Below are 15,522 nucleotides of genomic sequence, written 5' to 3' on the forward strand. Positions count from 1 at the left end.
ACTATTTTTGCTTCCAACTGCAGAAGAATTCTCTTCTGATATTTGCTGGTGCATTTCCCCAACTCACCTAAGCCAGCATTAATTCCATGCTGGAGCAGCAGGGTTGGCAAGCACTGCCTTCTCTCTCTTACAAACCCCCGGTGCAAAAATACCAAAAATACCACACTGAATCTGTCTCTGAAGGGCAGTGAGGCTGTGAGGAGAAACACCAGATTGATTTTGGCAGGTACATTGGCAAAGTCAGCCAGTTAGAGAAAAAGAGGAAGCTGATGAACACATTTCATGGTAATAGAGATATCACACAGGAGAAGACAACAAAGGGTTTCCAAAGGTGACTTGCACAACCATTAATTGATGAAGAGAAATGAGGAGAGACAATAGCTTGGCTTGCACATTCAAGCTTCAAAAATATATCTGTAATAGGATATTTCTTTTCTAAACAGCATATGTGAACTGGAGCCACAACATAAATGGAAACCTGGGATGCTGTTTTTATCAAGTCCACTGTCAGAACTGCATTTCTGCCTGATTAAATAATATGACAGCTCAAAATGAAAAAAAGTCAAAGATATTTCAGTCAGATACTTGGTCTTAAGTACAAAAGTGTTGAGTGGACTGCTGAAGAGGGAAACCATCTCACCTTATTTTCCATAGTATCATTCATATATGTTTCTAGAATTATTTGACTCTAATCACTTCAATGAGGGTTTAGTGAAAACAGGACTCAGGAGAGTCAGAAATATATTTTTCAGAGGGTAAGGAATAAAGAAGCACTAAAGAGTGGCACAGTTTCAAATCTGGAGTCAATAGCAGAGAACACAGATACTGCTGAAGGGAGCTGCCCGGCCAACAAGGGGAATGTAAAGAGAGGACTAGAGAGGGAATCACATGTAACTACAGAGGGGGTTCAAAATTTATACTGGCTGTCTCATACACGTGGTTAGGGGATGCCTTTATACCAGCTCAAAACATCCCAAAATTAAATTAAAATAACTTTTGTGAGAATCAGCCAAGGTTTTTATTTCTACGCTTGATCAGGACTGAATAGAGCGACCCATCTGACTTGGAAAACTTTTCCTGCAGAGAAATATCTCAAAAGGAGTGTTAAGAGGATGGTGCCAGACTTTTTCAGTGGTGGCCAGTGACAGGATGAGAAGCAATAGCCATGAACTAAAACACAAGAAACTTAACATAAAGAAGAACATTTTTCCACAGAGGGTGGCAGAGCACTGGAACAGCTGCCCAGGGAGGGAATGGAGTCTCCCTCTCTGGGGGCATTCCAAACTCATCTGGACATATTCCTGTGTCACCTGCTCTGGGTGGCCCTGCCATGGTCTGGTGATCTCCAGATATCCTTCCAAGCCCAGCTACTCTGTGATTCTGTGAATGCTCTGCCAGAACTGTTGAATCAGCTCCAGCCCTAATTCAGATCTCCACTGAAAACCATCTTGGCCTCTCAGCAGATATTGTCCTCTGAATTCAGATATGCTTGTGGAGGTGGGAGCTCCAAGATGGAGTTTTTATCCCTGTGAGACTGCTACCCCATGGGTCTGCTGGCAGAGAAGAGTGTGTCTGCCCTGAGAAGTGCTGAAGAACAGTCAGCTGGTTTGCCTCAGTCAACCAGTTCAGACCCCACAAACAAAACTTTGGTGTAAAGGGAGATGCTCCCCAACAGCTCCAGTTTTGTCTTGGATTAAATGATTCACCATCTCGTCTTTCTCAATAATAAATATTTTTTGGCTCCTAGCTTGCAGAAGTAAGTTTTTGTAATCATGTTCCTGCAAATATTATAGAAATCTGGTTAAATATGAATTAAAACAAGCAGGATCTTATCCCTTTTGTAGGCTGTTGTGTATTTTTATTTTGGTCAAATTATCACTTGGAGAAAAAGATTTCTAGGTTGACTCAATGATTTGGAAGGTCATTTGCAACCTTGATGATTCTGTGATTCTCTTATCTATACCTAATCTTGTGGAATATATGCAGATCTCCTATTTATATGTATTTTAAGAGTTGTTATGGTAACTTAACTTTATTCAGTATAATTCAGAGTACCAGTGATAGATCATTGTACTAGCAGATGGGGAAGGAGCTAGCAATGCTTAAAAAATTAAATAATTCAAGTAAGAGCTGTGAGACTACTTCAAAATACCATTATGAAACACATTCTAATGAAATTAGTTTAGTTCGGTGTTTGAAAGTTTATTTTCTCCCATGAATATTCATGCAAGCTACATTTTTTTTAGCAATAACATTCATTTAAAAACTTCAAATGAATCATGCCAATGTTTTTGCCCTGAAAGTATTGTGAATTCTCAGATGACTCTGTTTGCATGAGTTTTCCTATTTATAAAACTTACTCAAGTCCTTTTTCTTGCCCTTTTAAGTGGGATTGGATGGTGGAGACAACCAAATGAATACCCTGGGATTTAAGATGGTAACAGCACTGTATAAACAGCAAATTATAAGTAAAGAATGACAAAAGCAACTCCAGCCTCAGGCAGTTAATGAGAAAGTTATGGGTAAGAATATGATCACATAAAATCCTTTCTAAACAATGTCAGCCAGCATATTTTGTAAAAATGAAATAAAATTATTCCCACAGCCAAAGAGCAAACACAGAGAGAGGAACTTTATATTAAATTCATTTTTCAGCCGCCAATGGCTAAAAACTGAAAATGTGCCCATTCCTCTTTTCCTACAAGATTGTATCTCTGCCTTAAGATGATGACCTTAAGATGATGAACACTTTTGCTGTAGCAAGTGTAGTATGAGCAGCAGATTGTCTCACCACATTCCTAATAGACATCAGGATATGGTTTTTAATAAACTTCATGCATTTTTAGCAATTATAATTCTGACAAAACCCCAATATTGTAGCCTAATATGTGATAAAGCCTTGATTCTGGGAAACAGAATGCCTAGATCTAACTGTCAGTATTGGGTTACCACCTCTCTTTGCTCTCAGGGCAGCAATTCACAGACATGAAGTACTAAAATCAGAGCTGAATAAAACCACAGCCAGTATCTGAGCTGGGGTGCCCTGCCCTGTGGAACAAAAATCCAGGTTGATGCAAACACAGACCCAGCAGCAATGAAGGAAGAGTTGGCATATAAAGTGTTACAGATGCTTGAGCCCTAAGTTTTTGGGGGAAAATAGTTCATAACTCACTTCAAGTGTCATTCCTTGCAGAAAATATCAATAGGCCTTGGTGTTCTCCCAGAGGGTTATGAGAGCTGTGTGACATCATTGTGAGGCCTCTCCGCGTAATCTTTAGGGAGAGATCAAGGAGACACCCAGGGGACATCCTGGATGTTTGTAACTAGCTAATGTCACTCTTGTGATGTAAAAGGACCTCTTAAAGGAGAATCCAGGAAATTACAGGCTCATCAGTCTTGCTTCATTCTGTGGGGAAATTATGAAAGGAATTCTCCTAGAATTAGTTAACTGAAGCAAAAGCCAGCACAAGGCTTTGTCTTGCTTGACAAACCCAGTTGCCACCCATCACAATGGATCCTGCTCAGCTCATGTGGCCATTGTCTACCTGGATTTCTCCAAAACTTTCAATATGGCCTTCCAGTGCCTGAAGAGAGCCCACAGGAAAGGTGGAGAGAGACTCAATAGTCTTTCCTCATCTTTCCACTTTTCACTCATCTTTAGTCTTTTCCATCTTTCCACATCTTTCCACTCATCTTTCCTGACAGGGGCCTGGAATGACAGGACACGAAGTAATAGCTTCAAAATGAAAAAGGACAAGGTTAGATCGTGCATTGGAAAGAAATTGTTCCCTGTAAGGATGCTGAGGCCCTGGCACAGGTTTTCCAGAGCAGCTGTGGCTGCCCCATCCCTGGCAGTGCCCAAGGCCAGGCTGGATGGGGCTCTGAGCAACCTGGGAGGGAGAGAATGAGCATTAAGGTCTCTTCCAACCCAAACCATTCCATGATTTTACTATTCTGTGATCCTTGAGATTACTTTCAACTTCACATTCTATGATTTTCCAGGAAAATAACTGCCTCCTTAGCACAAAAAAAAAAAAAAAAAAAAAAAAAAAAAAAAAAAAAAAAATATCCTGAAGGAGAAATAACAAAGGAGGATTTTCCCCCCTCTTCTAGAGCTTGAGTTACATGTAGAATTATGTTAGACTTACAGAGAAACTCATATTCTCTTTGCATTAAGGTGAACATCTCCCACTGCTTAACCCATTTGGGTTAAGGTCTACCCCCTAACTCTACAATTGGTTGTCTTTAATAGATCCCTCTGCTCTCTGCAGCAGCTCTGCCCAGGCTGGACTCCCACCCATCACTGGCAGAGAGATCTCAAACCTACATGATCCAAGCCCTGACATCCTGAGGAGGAGGAGGAGGAGGAATATCAGTTTTAAACACAGCACAGATTAGCCCCTAGTACTCAGTCTGTCCTCACAGACTAAGAGAGTACAATTAGGTAAAAATATTAAGGGATTGACTTTCTAATTATCAGCCAGGAAGATGGAATACTGGGAAGATAGAACCATGGTTTGCAGATGGATTAAATTGTTTTTATGTGCAAGGTATCTTAAGATCTTGAAATTGCTTTTTTCAGAGCCCTCTCCTCTTGATAATATAGATGAATAATAAGAAGAAAATAATGAGGACAGGTGAGCTCCAAATCACCCACTTTGTTTAGAACAGAGAAATACCACATATTCCTGCCAGGCTTGTCATTTAGATGGAGATTTATTATAATGAAGAAATTGAATCATGTCCTCAGATACTGCATTATAAGAAAGAGAATTTTGAAGTTATGCTTACAAATGCCAAAAAAAAAATCCCAAAAAAACATTTCCTCAGAACATGGTGAAAAAGCAGAGCAAGTATGAGGCAAAAAAAAAAAAACCCACCAAAGAAATGTCTCTCAATCATGTCCATTAGCAGCTGAAATTTTGCCTTTTCCATTCCACATAGCGCTCTCAAATGTAAAAATAATGCTGAGCATATAACAAAGTTTGGATCCCCACCCTCTTCTGTCCGAAAGTCAGCTAAATATCTAATGTTCCTCTAATGATGTGTCCATTTTAGGCACAGCCAGGGCCTAAAAGCTCATAGACTTCCCTCAAAGCACTTCATTTTTCCGGGCCCATTAATACAGTCCTTGCCCAACTAGCAGAAATGTAAGCTTTGCTTCATTTCTTTGGCAAAAAAGACAAAAAAGAGACTCAGCTCAGGTGTGTTCTGTCAGCCTTCTCTTATGCAAACAGACAGAAAGAACGGACCACAGGTGTTTTCAGGCCAGGTATGGTATATTCAAAGGCCATTTCCTCTCAGGTTTCAGCTGTTTTTCTTTGCAAGCAATGACCATCAGTTTGGCCAGAGAAGTAGGAACAAAAATATCTAGAGTAAAATCAGCAATGTGATTCAACATTTAAAAACCTGTCAGATATTGGGGTAGGGGAACACATTCAGAAGTTGTCAGAGGGTTTGTCATGCCTGGCTCTAGTCTGGAAAGAGAGGGAAGTGGGAAGGAATTATGCTCCCTGCATAGAGTTTAGATTCTGAGATGGTGTGAAAGGGCTGCTTGGTTTGGTTTGGTATTTCTTGGAAGTGTCTTCATATGGATAGGAAGGAATGAAGCATGGGCATAGAAAACGCCTTGGTTGAGAGACAGGGAGATTGGCTGTCCTGTTTGAGGTCAGCAGGAGGGAAGAGCCCTCCAAAGAAAGGAGAAGTAGGAACTTTTCAAAAGGCACAGTGCAGCTACCAGATTTCTGATTTTCTTTTCTCCTCTGCATCTTGCCAGGTATGACGAAGTCTCTCACCTTTAACTGGCAGCGTTTCTTCACTTGGTTTCAAGATTTGGTTCAGTTCTGAAAAATCTGCAAAACCCCCCTTGATTTGAATGGTTCTGCTTTGCATTTTGGCATTCAAGCATCAGCATTTTCAGTCTGGCCCTGCCAGTCACATGCAACACAACATAAAGAAAGCAAGCACTTTGCCAGAAAGCCAAGTGGTTTTGATATCCCCTTCCTTCAATCTGGAAAGACAGTAGCTTGTGTGACTCCTTCTCTGGGAAAAGTATTCTGTGTGGGGAGGGTGGGAACAGCATTTTGATCCTGGGGAAAAAAATTCTACAAGTCTTTAGAGGATTTGCTTTATCCTTGGGAGAAAGCACGTTGCTGCTGTCAAAAACTGTGAAAGTTATAGAATGTGTCACATAGCCACATAAACCTTTTGTGCCTGCCCGTGGAGGACCTACTGAGGAACCACTAGTGAGATTCTTCATGAAAAGCCCTTTAAACATGAGGTTCTTCTGCTCTCTTTTATGTAGAATACCCTCATTTAGCCCCAAGTGGATGAGTTACAGTAGCTTATTTAGACCATGTTAGAAAATCTCAGCATTTCCTCAGCTTTTCCCCCCAATTTTCATTTTCTCAAGCAATCATTTAGCCCACAGACTTGGATGCTGCAGGGTTTCTAATTCATCCACTGTAAGGCACACATTCAACACACATTCCCATGAAATTTCCTTAGTAGATTCATGCCAGTAAAAAAAAAAAAAACAACAAAACCAAACCCCAGTGTTCCATGATGCACAGTAGAATTAATGTGTTATTGTAAGTTGAGAAAAAACCAATCCAGCCACACTTCTTGAAGATAAAATTACTGAGGCTCTGAAAATTAATTTCCTGTTTAGCAGTAAAATAATTAAAGACTGGAGTTGCTCATGAGATTATAAGGCTGTCTACAGGTTCTGTCTGTGAACAGGCCTTCAAGCAAAATGCCCTGCAGAGACATTTTTTGTCACTTAGACAGTTTCTTACAAACAGAGATGTAAAGTAATCACAGTGTAAAGTAATGCACACTAAACAATAGAATGATTGGTATAATTGCCTGAAAGTGGATGGCTGTTCTTAAATGATCACAACGTTGCAAACCTCTGAGGCAGAACATTTCTGTATTTGTACTTTGTGTGCAGAGCTTGGAAAATGTTTTTTTTCAACATTTTCACTGTCATCATCCACCATCTGTCCACAATCTAGAGCCTTCCCAAAGGGCTGGGAGGCTTCAGGATACATGGGAATGATACCCTGCTTCTGCATTATTCTGTAGGGACAGAAACACCAGAGCAGCAGGAAATAAATTCTTGTTCTAGAAAGGAGACACACCTGTTTTTGAAGAAATCTCTCCATTTGAAAATCTATTTGGACTAGGGCTAATCTGCCTGGGATGGCTGAAGTATCCTTAGATACATCTGTCTCTCTTGCCTCTCTAAAAACTCCAATTTTATGCATTGATAGGCCCACTATTTATTATTTGTGCTGCTGCAGAACATGAACCAGGTCTCATAAAGCACTGAGTGGTTGCCTAGAAGAGGAGCCAGGAAGCCAAGCCAGAATGTACAGGAAACTCAGAAAGGAATTTTGGTTTCATCTTTTACTTGCCAGATCTGACATTGATGGGTTTTGGCATTTTCATATTCTCCACACCTCCAATTCTGTACCAGAAATTTTGTTATATAATCAATGAGGAAAGACAGAAGTTTCTCCAGTGGTAGTGAAGAAAAGGATCCTAAGCTTGAGTGTTTCTCTGCTCCGTGGAAGAAAATCTGTCTCTCTCTGCTAAGCATTTAGGAGGACTAAGAAAGCCAAACCCCATCATACAAACACTGTTCTATCTCCTGTGGGTCCTGTATCCCTACTTCTGAAATAGGAATTAATGCTCATTTTCTTCACAGAGAATAGACTAGGAGGTACCCATATAAATTCATGGTAGGACCACTAAAATACAGCTCTATATACAAAATATTTGTATAATATATTGCTGCTTATTTGCTTTTCAGCATCTAAAATGAAGTTTTTGTTGTTGTGTCTAACAGCTATTAGGATACTAGAACTGCTAAATTTAAACATTTCTCGCTTTTCACAGGAAAAAAATAAAGAAGATTGAAATATTTTTCCTTGTAAGGAGTTAGAGAGTTTAGAAGCAAAAAGAAAATGTAGAAGAAATAACATAACTGAGTCAGTTCAGGTTCCTAGACTATACTTATTTCTCTGCACAAAGCAGGAACGATAAGAATGGATAAAGGAGTTCTTCCATATGAACGAGAAAGTGGAGCTAACAGCAAATGAGAAAAAACAGATTATGCTTTGCAGATTGTAGGAGACAAGCAAGAAAAAATATTCAGTGTTTTGACATTGACTTTAAGGGGATTGAGCAAGGCTGCAGTTTGGTTACCTGTAAATAGCAGGGGTTGAGTGAAGGTGGTCATGGTTCTTGCAGATTCAGAACAGGCAGTGCCAAGAATGGCCAAGAAAATAATGAAATACGTAGCAATGAGACCTTTAATACACCTGGATGTGCACAATCCCTTATTTTGTAGGCAACCTGGGTAGCTTCAGCACAGTGAAAATGTCTTTAGGGATCTGCTGGGGGACTGTATTTAAAAGAGATCCTATAGATGGTTTAAGTATTACTTACTCCTGGTGCTGTTGCTGATATTTTTGGTCAGACCCTTTCTAGGGGTAGGTGGTGCTCAGACTTGCCCTGCTGAGGATCGGGTGACTCATGTGATAAAACACAACAATCTGAGATGACTTGTAAAGTCATTAATTTTTTTTGATGATGTCTATGCTGAAACGGGACTAATGGTGATGCAAACACTATCTTGACTTTCGGCCACACAGTTTTTATTCAGTCCTCATCTTCCTCAAATGTGCCTCAATTCTCTTCTCTACCTTTGCTGAAAAATGAGATTATTCAGGCATTGCCCCTTTCAGTGGCCTCCATAGAAATCACTTATCTGCACAATGAATTGCTTAGCCCAAGTGACAAGTTTTAGAGGCTGGGCAGAGCACCTTTCCATTCACTCCTCTAGCACAATCCTTTTTATCAGCACCCTCCAGGCTTGCTTCACTCTCTGTTTGTGGCAGATAACAAATCGAGCAAATTTTTTTTGAAGAATATTTTCTATTTAACAAACCGTGGTTTCTGTCTGTTGTTAATCTCCTGAGCAAGGGGGTGACTTTCTAGGTGGTGGAACAGCCATTAAACTGATAAATCAAAAGTTTTAGGACATTTCACATTTTCTTTTCTCAGCTGCCCAGGTTACTTTGAACTTGGACGAGGATTCTCTTACCAGCTGCCCACCACTCCCTGGTTCAGCCACAGGTACTGTGATATGTCTGAGGTAGTCTTGGCTCTTTCATGGGTTTTTTGTACTACAAGAAAACTTTAGAATTCAAAGGCTCAGTCTTCAATAACCACCTTCAAAATCCTGAGGAAGACTGAGGAAAACCTGTGACTGGAATCACAACTCACAGAGCCCAGTTTGTTTGGGGAAAGACTCTGAAATTCTTGTTGCAGAGGGATCTGACCACTGTTTTCATTTCCATATGCATATTCATTTATATGCACAAATAAAACAAATAACTCACTCTGTTTATTTACACACAGTACTTGCCAGCTGATCTGTTGTTTTCTCTGTTTTGAAGGCTGCAAGGCTTGTTATTTGATCTCTAGGAACAGTCTGCCTTGAGAAGGCAGCTTCGCTTTTCATCTCCTGGGAGGCAGTGCTTAATTCAAATCAGATTATAAAAAATAGTAGCAACTTGCCAGAAAAAAAAAAAGTAGCCATTAATAACTGGCAGGAAGGAGAGAGAACATCCTTTGAAGACAATTTATCCTTTAATTCACAGACTAATGCACGTTTTCTGTACCTATGATGTATCTGAGAGCTGGTGTGTCACAGCTGTGTCACCTGCAGGTGACTGCGAGGGGGGATTCCTGTCAGTTTATAGTTCAGGCAACTGCTGATGTGAAGCTGTCAAATATCACAACTCTAAAATGTCTGAAAGCTAATCAGCCTACCAAGTGCAGATTCTTCCTTCTTTCACACATAAACATCACTTCAAATTAGATTAGCAAGTGTAGAGATGAGTGGATAATTTATAATGAACAATTAGTCTAATAGTGTCAGCTTCTGTTATGAGCTGAGGATGAAATGCTAAGACTGGATGTCTGAAATAATTTATATATTTCTGGTAGACATTTTTCCATGTGAATGTCCTGTGAGTAATTCATTGTGAAATGTTGAGCTTCAGCCATGGTGATGGTTGCTAAGTTATAGAAGTCATTGGGATTGTTTATGTTTCTCTAATTAGATTATTTGTGAGTCCAGACAAAACACTGTGAATTAAAATTTTTAGAACTGAAAACATCATGACAATAGAATAATAGCTGGAAACTACCCGAACATTTGAACACAATATATTTGGCATTAAAGCAAAACCATTTCAATAACTGGAAAATTAATACAGAAGACCCATACCCATCATTATATCGACCTTATTTTCCAACTAGGAGGCTATTTAATGGAAATTGCTTTATTCCTCCAGATTAACAGAACTTCTTTTAGTGTCTGCATTTAATTTCTCTGTTGCTCATGGAGGTGTATTCCATTAAATAACTGTTCACTTGTGAAGTTTGCCAAGGTCCCAGACAGTGACAAAAAACCCTGTCTGAAATGAAATTTAAATACTTACATCGATGTCACCAGCACTGTGATTTCATCCTTTGTTCAGAGTGCCTTCATATCACAGGAGAATCATGTCTGGATCTAGGTTTGATGCTGCTATGCAAAATATTGGGATTTCTGAAAGTGAAAAGAGAAAAGTAGAGTGAGTAAAGGCCAGTGGAAGAGTTGTTAAAGGTTCCCAGGTGTCCTGCAGTGCCAGTGTCAGGTGGCAGTGATTGAATCCACCTGGGTGGTGGCTCCAGCTGCTTGGAGTCAGAAATTTATCCCACTGAAAATTCCTGACTGTACATCTGAGCCTGTCTGCTGCTTTACCACCTTCACCTCATGCAGTTTTAAAAAGACTGGCTTCCCTTCACTTGGTAGTTCAGCACTGGCCTCTGTGTCAGGTGTGCTCCCAGATCATTGATAAGGGAGTTTTCCCTAGGATGTTTCTCTTCTGCATGTCTGAAGGGATGACAAAGGCTCTCTCAGCATTTGGGCATCCTTCCCCTGTGTAATGTGCCAAATCCATGGCAATGAGACTTTTTACCCAAAGGGTTTTGTTGCACCCAAAACCTATCATGGTCAATTATTTACCTGTGCCATTGAGAGTGGATCCTGAGCACTGGAGTAGATTCTTTTACCCTGCTTTTTTTTTTTTTTTATTTTTTTTTTTAATTTTGTAATCAAACCAACAATTTTTTCTTATGTGTTTTGTAAAGGGCAATTGGCATTTGTGAATCCTAGCATTCTGGTAATAAAGGGCATCCATATGCTCAGAAAGAAATGAATCCTTTTTCCTTTGCTTTGGCCACAGCACTGTAGCAGCAGCATTTCTAAAAAGCAGTGAAATGCTGAGAAGGAAAGGAATGATAATTCACAGGTCCTCACAGCTCATGGGGTGGTTTTCATCTATCATCACCCCAAGTTCTCTCAGGATTTCCCTGTCCAGGTCCCTCTGGATCCATCCCTTCCCTCCAGCCTGTTGTTGCACCCCACAGCTCGATGTCATCAGTGAACTTGCAGAGGATTGCCTCAATCCCGCTGTCCATGTCACCAGCAAAAATGTTGAACAGTCTCACGTGGATCTTGTCCCAGACTCTCAGGTTCATGTTCTGATTTGGGGCATTAATTTCTCCTTCCTGGGTCAGCTCTGTGCGTCAGTGGTGAGGTCAGGCTCCAAACCTGCCTGCAGTCATTAGCTCACCACACAAAGCATCACACAGGATGGATGAATTCCACAAGAGTTGAGATCTGGTTTGACTCTACTCCTGATTAGGCATACCAAGGCAAATTCCATATTAAGCATAACATTCAGGTGCATCTCTAAGTACTTTCTGTACCAGTTGTTAACTATCTGAGCTTATGGTTTTACAAATCCAGCAGATAATTCAAGCTGCCAGGAGCTTCAGGAATCCCTTGTAGCAGGAGCTGTTAGAAAGTCAGAAAATTAATGTTGCTTTTCAAAGATAATTAAAACTTTTCAGCGGCCTTCATAAAATATTCAGGAGAGCCCAACAGAGATTTAAATTAAAGCACATTGCACACGTTTTAGTGGTTATCACCTGTAACATGGCTGCCTCCATCACAGATGTAATGGCATTTTGGGGAACTCTCTTTCCTGGGGTTGCTCTGTAATTGGCTCCTGCACCTTGTCCTCAATGTGGTTTGGGCAGATGCAGACCCTCTTTAACCAAATCTTGTGTTGATACTGTTTGTAGGAGATTTTGTCTTGTGATACAGGGGCAGCAGGTTGGCCTTGCTGCTGTGCTTCCCAGGTTCTCCATGGGTGGGGATGTCCTCATCCTCACCAGAGTGCACTGGGAGGGAGCAGGGATGCAGGATGGACAGAGTAGTTGTTGTCATTCCCACAAATTCCTGAAGCCTCTTGTACAAAACCACAAAAGGCAGTTTTAAATAAATTCCTGGAATCCTAGAATCACAGACTGGTTTGGGTTGGGAGGGACCTTAAAGGTCATCCAATCCCACCCACTGATATGGACAGGGACACCTTCCACTATCCCAGGTTGCTCAGAGCCCCATCCAAGCTGACTCTGAACCATTCCAGGGATGGATGCTTTTCTGCACAGCAAGCATCAGGAGTGTATCAAATGTAGTCTGTTTTGGAATATCCATGAGTCTTCTCATAAGGATACCTGAATACTACCCAATCCCTACAGAACCAAATCTCAACAAAGCCTGTGAGAATTGAGATAGTGTAATGCATTTTGTACAGATGAGAAACACAGTAGGTTAATTCTAAATTCCCTACAGCAAATTACCTCAAAATCATGCAGCAATGGATGTTATTTTCACTAACATTGTTATTGAAGCATCTCTTTGAGACCAGTGCATCATAGAGGCACCAGGAGATCACATAATGAGTGTGAAGACACAATACACAGCTCCACACATGATTTTGTCTGTGTGCTTCTATCCCAGAATCAGGAAAAGAGCACATTCCCACTCCAGTCTGTCAACAAAGGTACCAGAGATGCCTGTTGGCATTTTCAGATGGCAGCATGTGTCCAGTGGGGATCCATGGGCATCATTTCGTGCTTCCAGGTGGTTTTGTTTGTTCATGTCAAGGCTGAAGCTGTAGAGGCAGAAATTGAGTCAGTGTTCCCTTTTGACCATAGTTTATTTCTTGGGTGAAATAAATTTCTTTCACTTATTTGCTGGAAAGGTAAAACAACCAAGGGTCATTTGGGGATTTTTTTTTTTTTCCAGTTTGCTTTTACAGCATCCTCCTGATGGTAAAATATTGATTTAGGGGATATGAAGTGATAGCCTGCTGCAAAGAAACAGCATCATTCTTTCAATGCAAAAGCTGTAAAAGCAAAAATTGTTACTCTTCCGCTTATAAAATGCGAGATAATTCCTTCTGTAAAAACACCTCACATCAGGTTCCTGTGGCTTTCCCCATTCAATCTGAATTTCTAAGCACTAAAGAAATCTCATTATTGAGAAATAAACTAGCAGCTCCCTGGCAAAATGGGCACAGCAGTGTAAAATAGAACCTGTTCCACATTCAGCAGCCAGTTTGAGAATATGCTCATCACTTATCCATGAGGCTCGTGATGCTTAAATGCCACATACAACAGAGCTCCTGATCTGGCAGCCCTTCTGCTTCCCCTTTTTGCCTTTCATAAAGCAAAGATTAAAAGGCTTACAGGAGCTATTACTTTGAAAGTCATGTTTCTCCCAAGTGTCCCTTGCAATGACACGGGGAAGATGAATTCTATGAGAATACTTAACTCAGTGGGCTTGGATGTTTAGCTTTCAGCAACCCTAAAAAATGTTTAAATATGTCTCTACACTCTGAGGTTTTCTTCTTGATACCATGCCAGCCATTTTAGCTTTCCATTCATCCCCACTTCCCTTTTCAGTTTTTTTTTAAACTTTTTTCCTGTTCTTTCTCTCAATTTCCCCAATGTGTGCTTTAACCCATCTCACTCACCTCAGATTGCAATCAGATCTTCCTTTTATCCACACTCCAGCATCATCCCAGTGTTATTTTGATCATTCAAATCAGAAGAATTTAAAGATTCTGCTTTGATTTTTCTCTCAGTCTAATTTGGTTTAGACTTGGTTTTAAATGTTGATTTGTAGAAGGGTTGTAAATAGCATTAGAAAAGGTTCTTTCAAGGCATTCAGTTATTTTTTTCTGTTGCATAAGTGGTCTAGCATAAGGGGAGTCAGAAAGTAAGTGGATGGGGAATTCCTGAGACCTGTAGAACAAAGGTATCTAAAGGGAGGTTACTTCAAAGGAAATGTGGGAAAAGACAAAACCTTGGGGAATATCATGAGGAATACCTTGCCCAATTTATTCTTACATACCTGCAGTTCTGTACACAGAAGAACCCTGCAGCAGGCACATGGGGGCATCCCCTTGCTAAGACTTCACTGAGACCCCTGATGGGGAAGAGGAAGGAGTATGTTAGAAATGGGTCAGGACTTTTGGGCTGCACAGAAATATCTGTTTAAAATATTGAAGAATGTCTGCTGCATTGATGGTATGGCTCAGTGAGGGAGGTGATCATAGTTGTATTTTCAGACAAACCAAATTAAGGGAGAGGGTCTGTGCCTATGGAGGAGCTGTAGGTCAGCAGCTGGTGAGAGGAGATAGGAAATGCTTTTTGCTCTGAGCAGTTTTACAGGTGTAAAAGCTCTGGGGAGAGACATAGAACAGGAGCCTTATTTGGTCCTCCATGCCAAATTCAGTTTTTCTTTCTGCCAGAGACATCTGAGAGCTTTCCTGCTTTCTGTCCCCTTCCACATGAACACACATGAACACACTCATTCTCTCCCTTCCAGGCTTCCACAGACCTTTGAAGGCTTTACTTATCTGTGTACTTTCAGAACTGACACTAAAACAGTTCTGACACCTGAAAGCATATTCAGTTTGTTGCATTATAATTTTTACCTTTTGCTGCTCACTGCTGTTCCCTGAAAGCAGCATACAAGTGCTTACCCCTTAAAAGATATATTTCTGCTAAGGATGTAGACATATTCAGGTGGAAATTGTGAGTTATTAGTGATTAGTGATAAATGTCCCACTCTGTAAAGGTGTTTTTCCCCGCAGGAGATGATGCAGTGACACCCTGTCTGTGTACTTCTTGAAAATTATGTGCAGAGCCTGTGTCTGTGTGTTCAGAGAAAGCATTGGGATATTTGGGAATCATGAATGAGTCCCAGGAATTTTCCCTGAGGGTCAGTGAGGCTGAACAGGATAACATTATTCAGATACCTTCTAGGAGAGGAAAAGGTTCCTTGAGGATGATACTTGAATTCATTGTCTCCTAACAGGGTCAAGGAAACACTTTGTTCTCTAGGCTGATATGCTAAAAGGCTTTTTTGCTCTTGGTAAAATTTGTCATTTGTGCTTTCCTTTGCTTTTCTATTTATAGAATCAGACCTTATCTGCACTCCCATTTATGGGATGGTGGACTAGATGGTCTCATAAAATTTATTTTATTTTTATAAAATTTATTTTTATTTTTTTTGCTCCCTTTGGGTTTTGATGTGGATAT

The 15,522-nt window shown here is 40.4% G+C and overlaps 1 long non-coding RNA gene across 8 annotated transcripts in view; it reads right to left on the bottom strand.

The window, feature by feature from the left end:
* LOC110473198 (uncharacterized) overlaps window positions 1–15,522 on the bottom strand; it is a 105,744-nt gene that overhangs the window by 54,341 nt on the left and 35,881 nt on the right. For all 8 annotated transcript variants that reach the window (XR_014951951.1, XR_014951946.1, XR_014951950.1 and 5 more), the window contains one exon: window positions 10,518–14,404. This is a non-coding gene — a long non-coding RNA (uncharacterized LOC110473198). The remainder of the gene's footprint in view (window positions 1–10,517; window positions 14,405–15,522) is intronic.

The sequence above is a fragment of the Lonchura striata genome, chromosome 1A (genome assembly GCF_050655825.1).
Source record: "Lonchura striata isolate lonStrDom1 chromosome 1A, ASM5065582v1, whole genome shotgun sequence".
Lineage (NCBI taxonomy): Eukaryota > Metazoa > Chordata > Aves > Passeriformes > Estrildidae > Lonchura > Lonchura striata.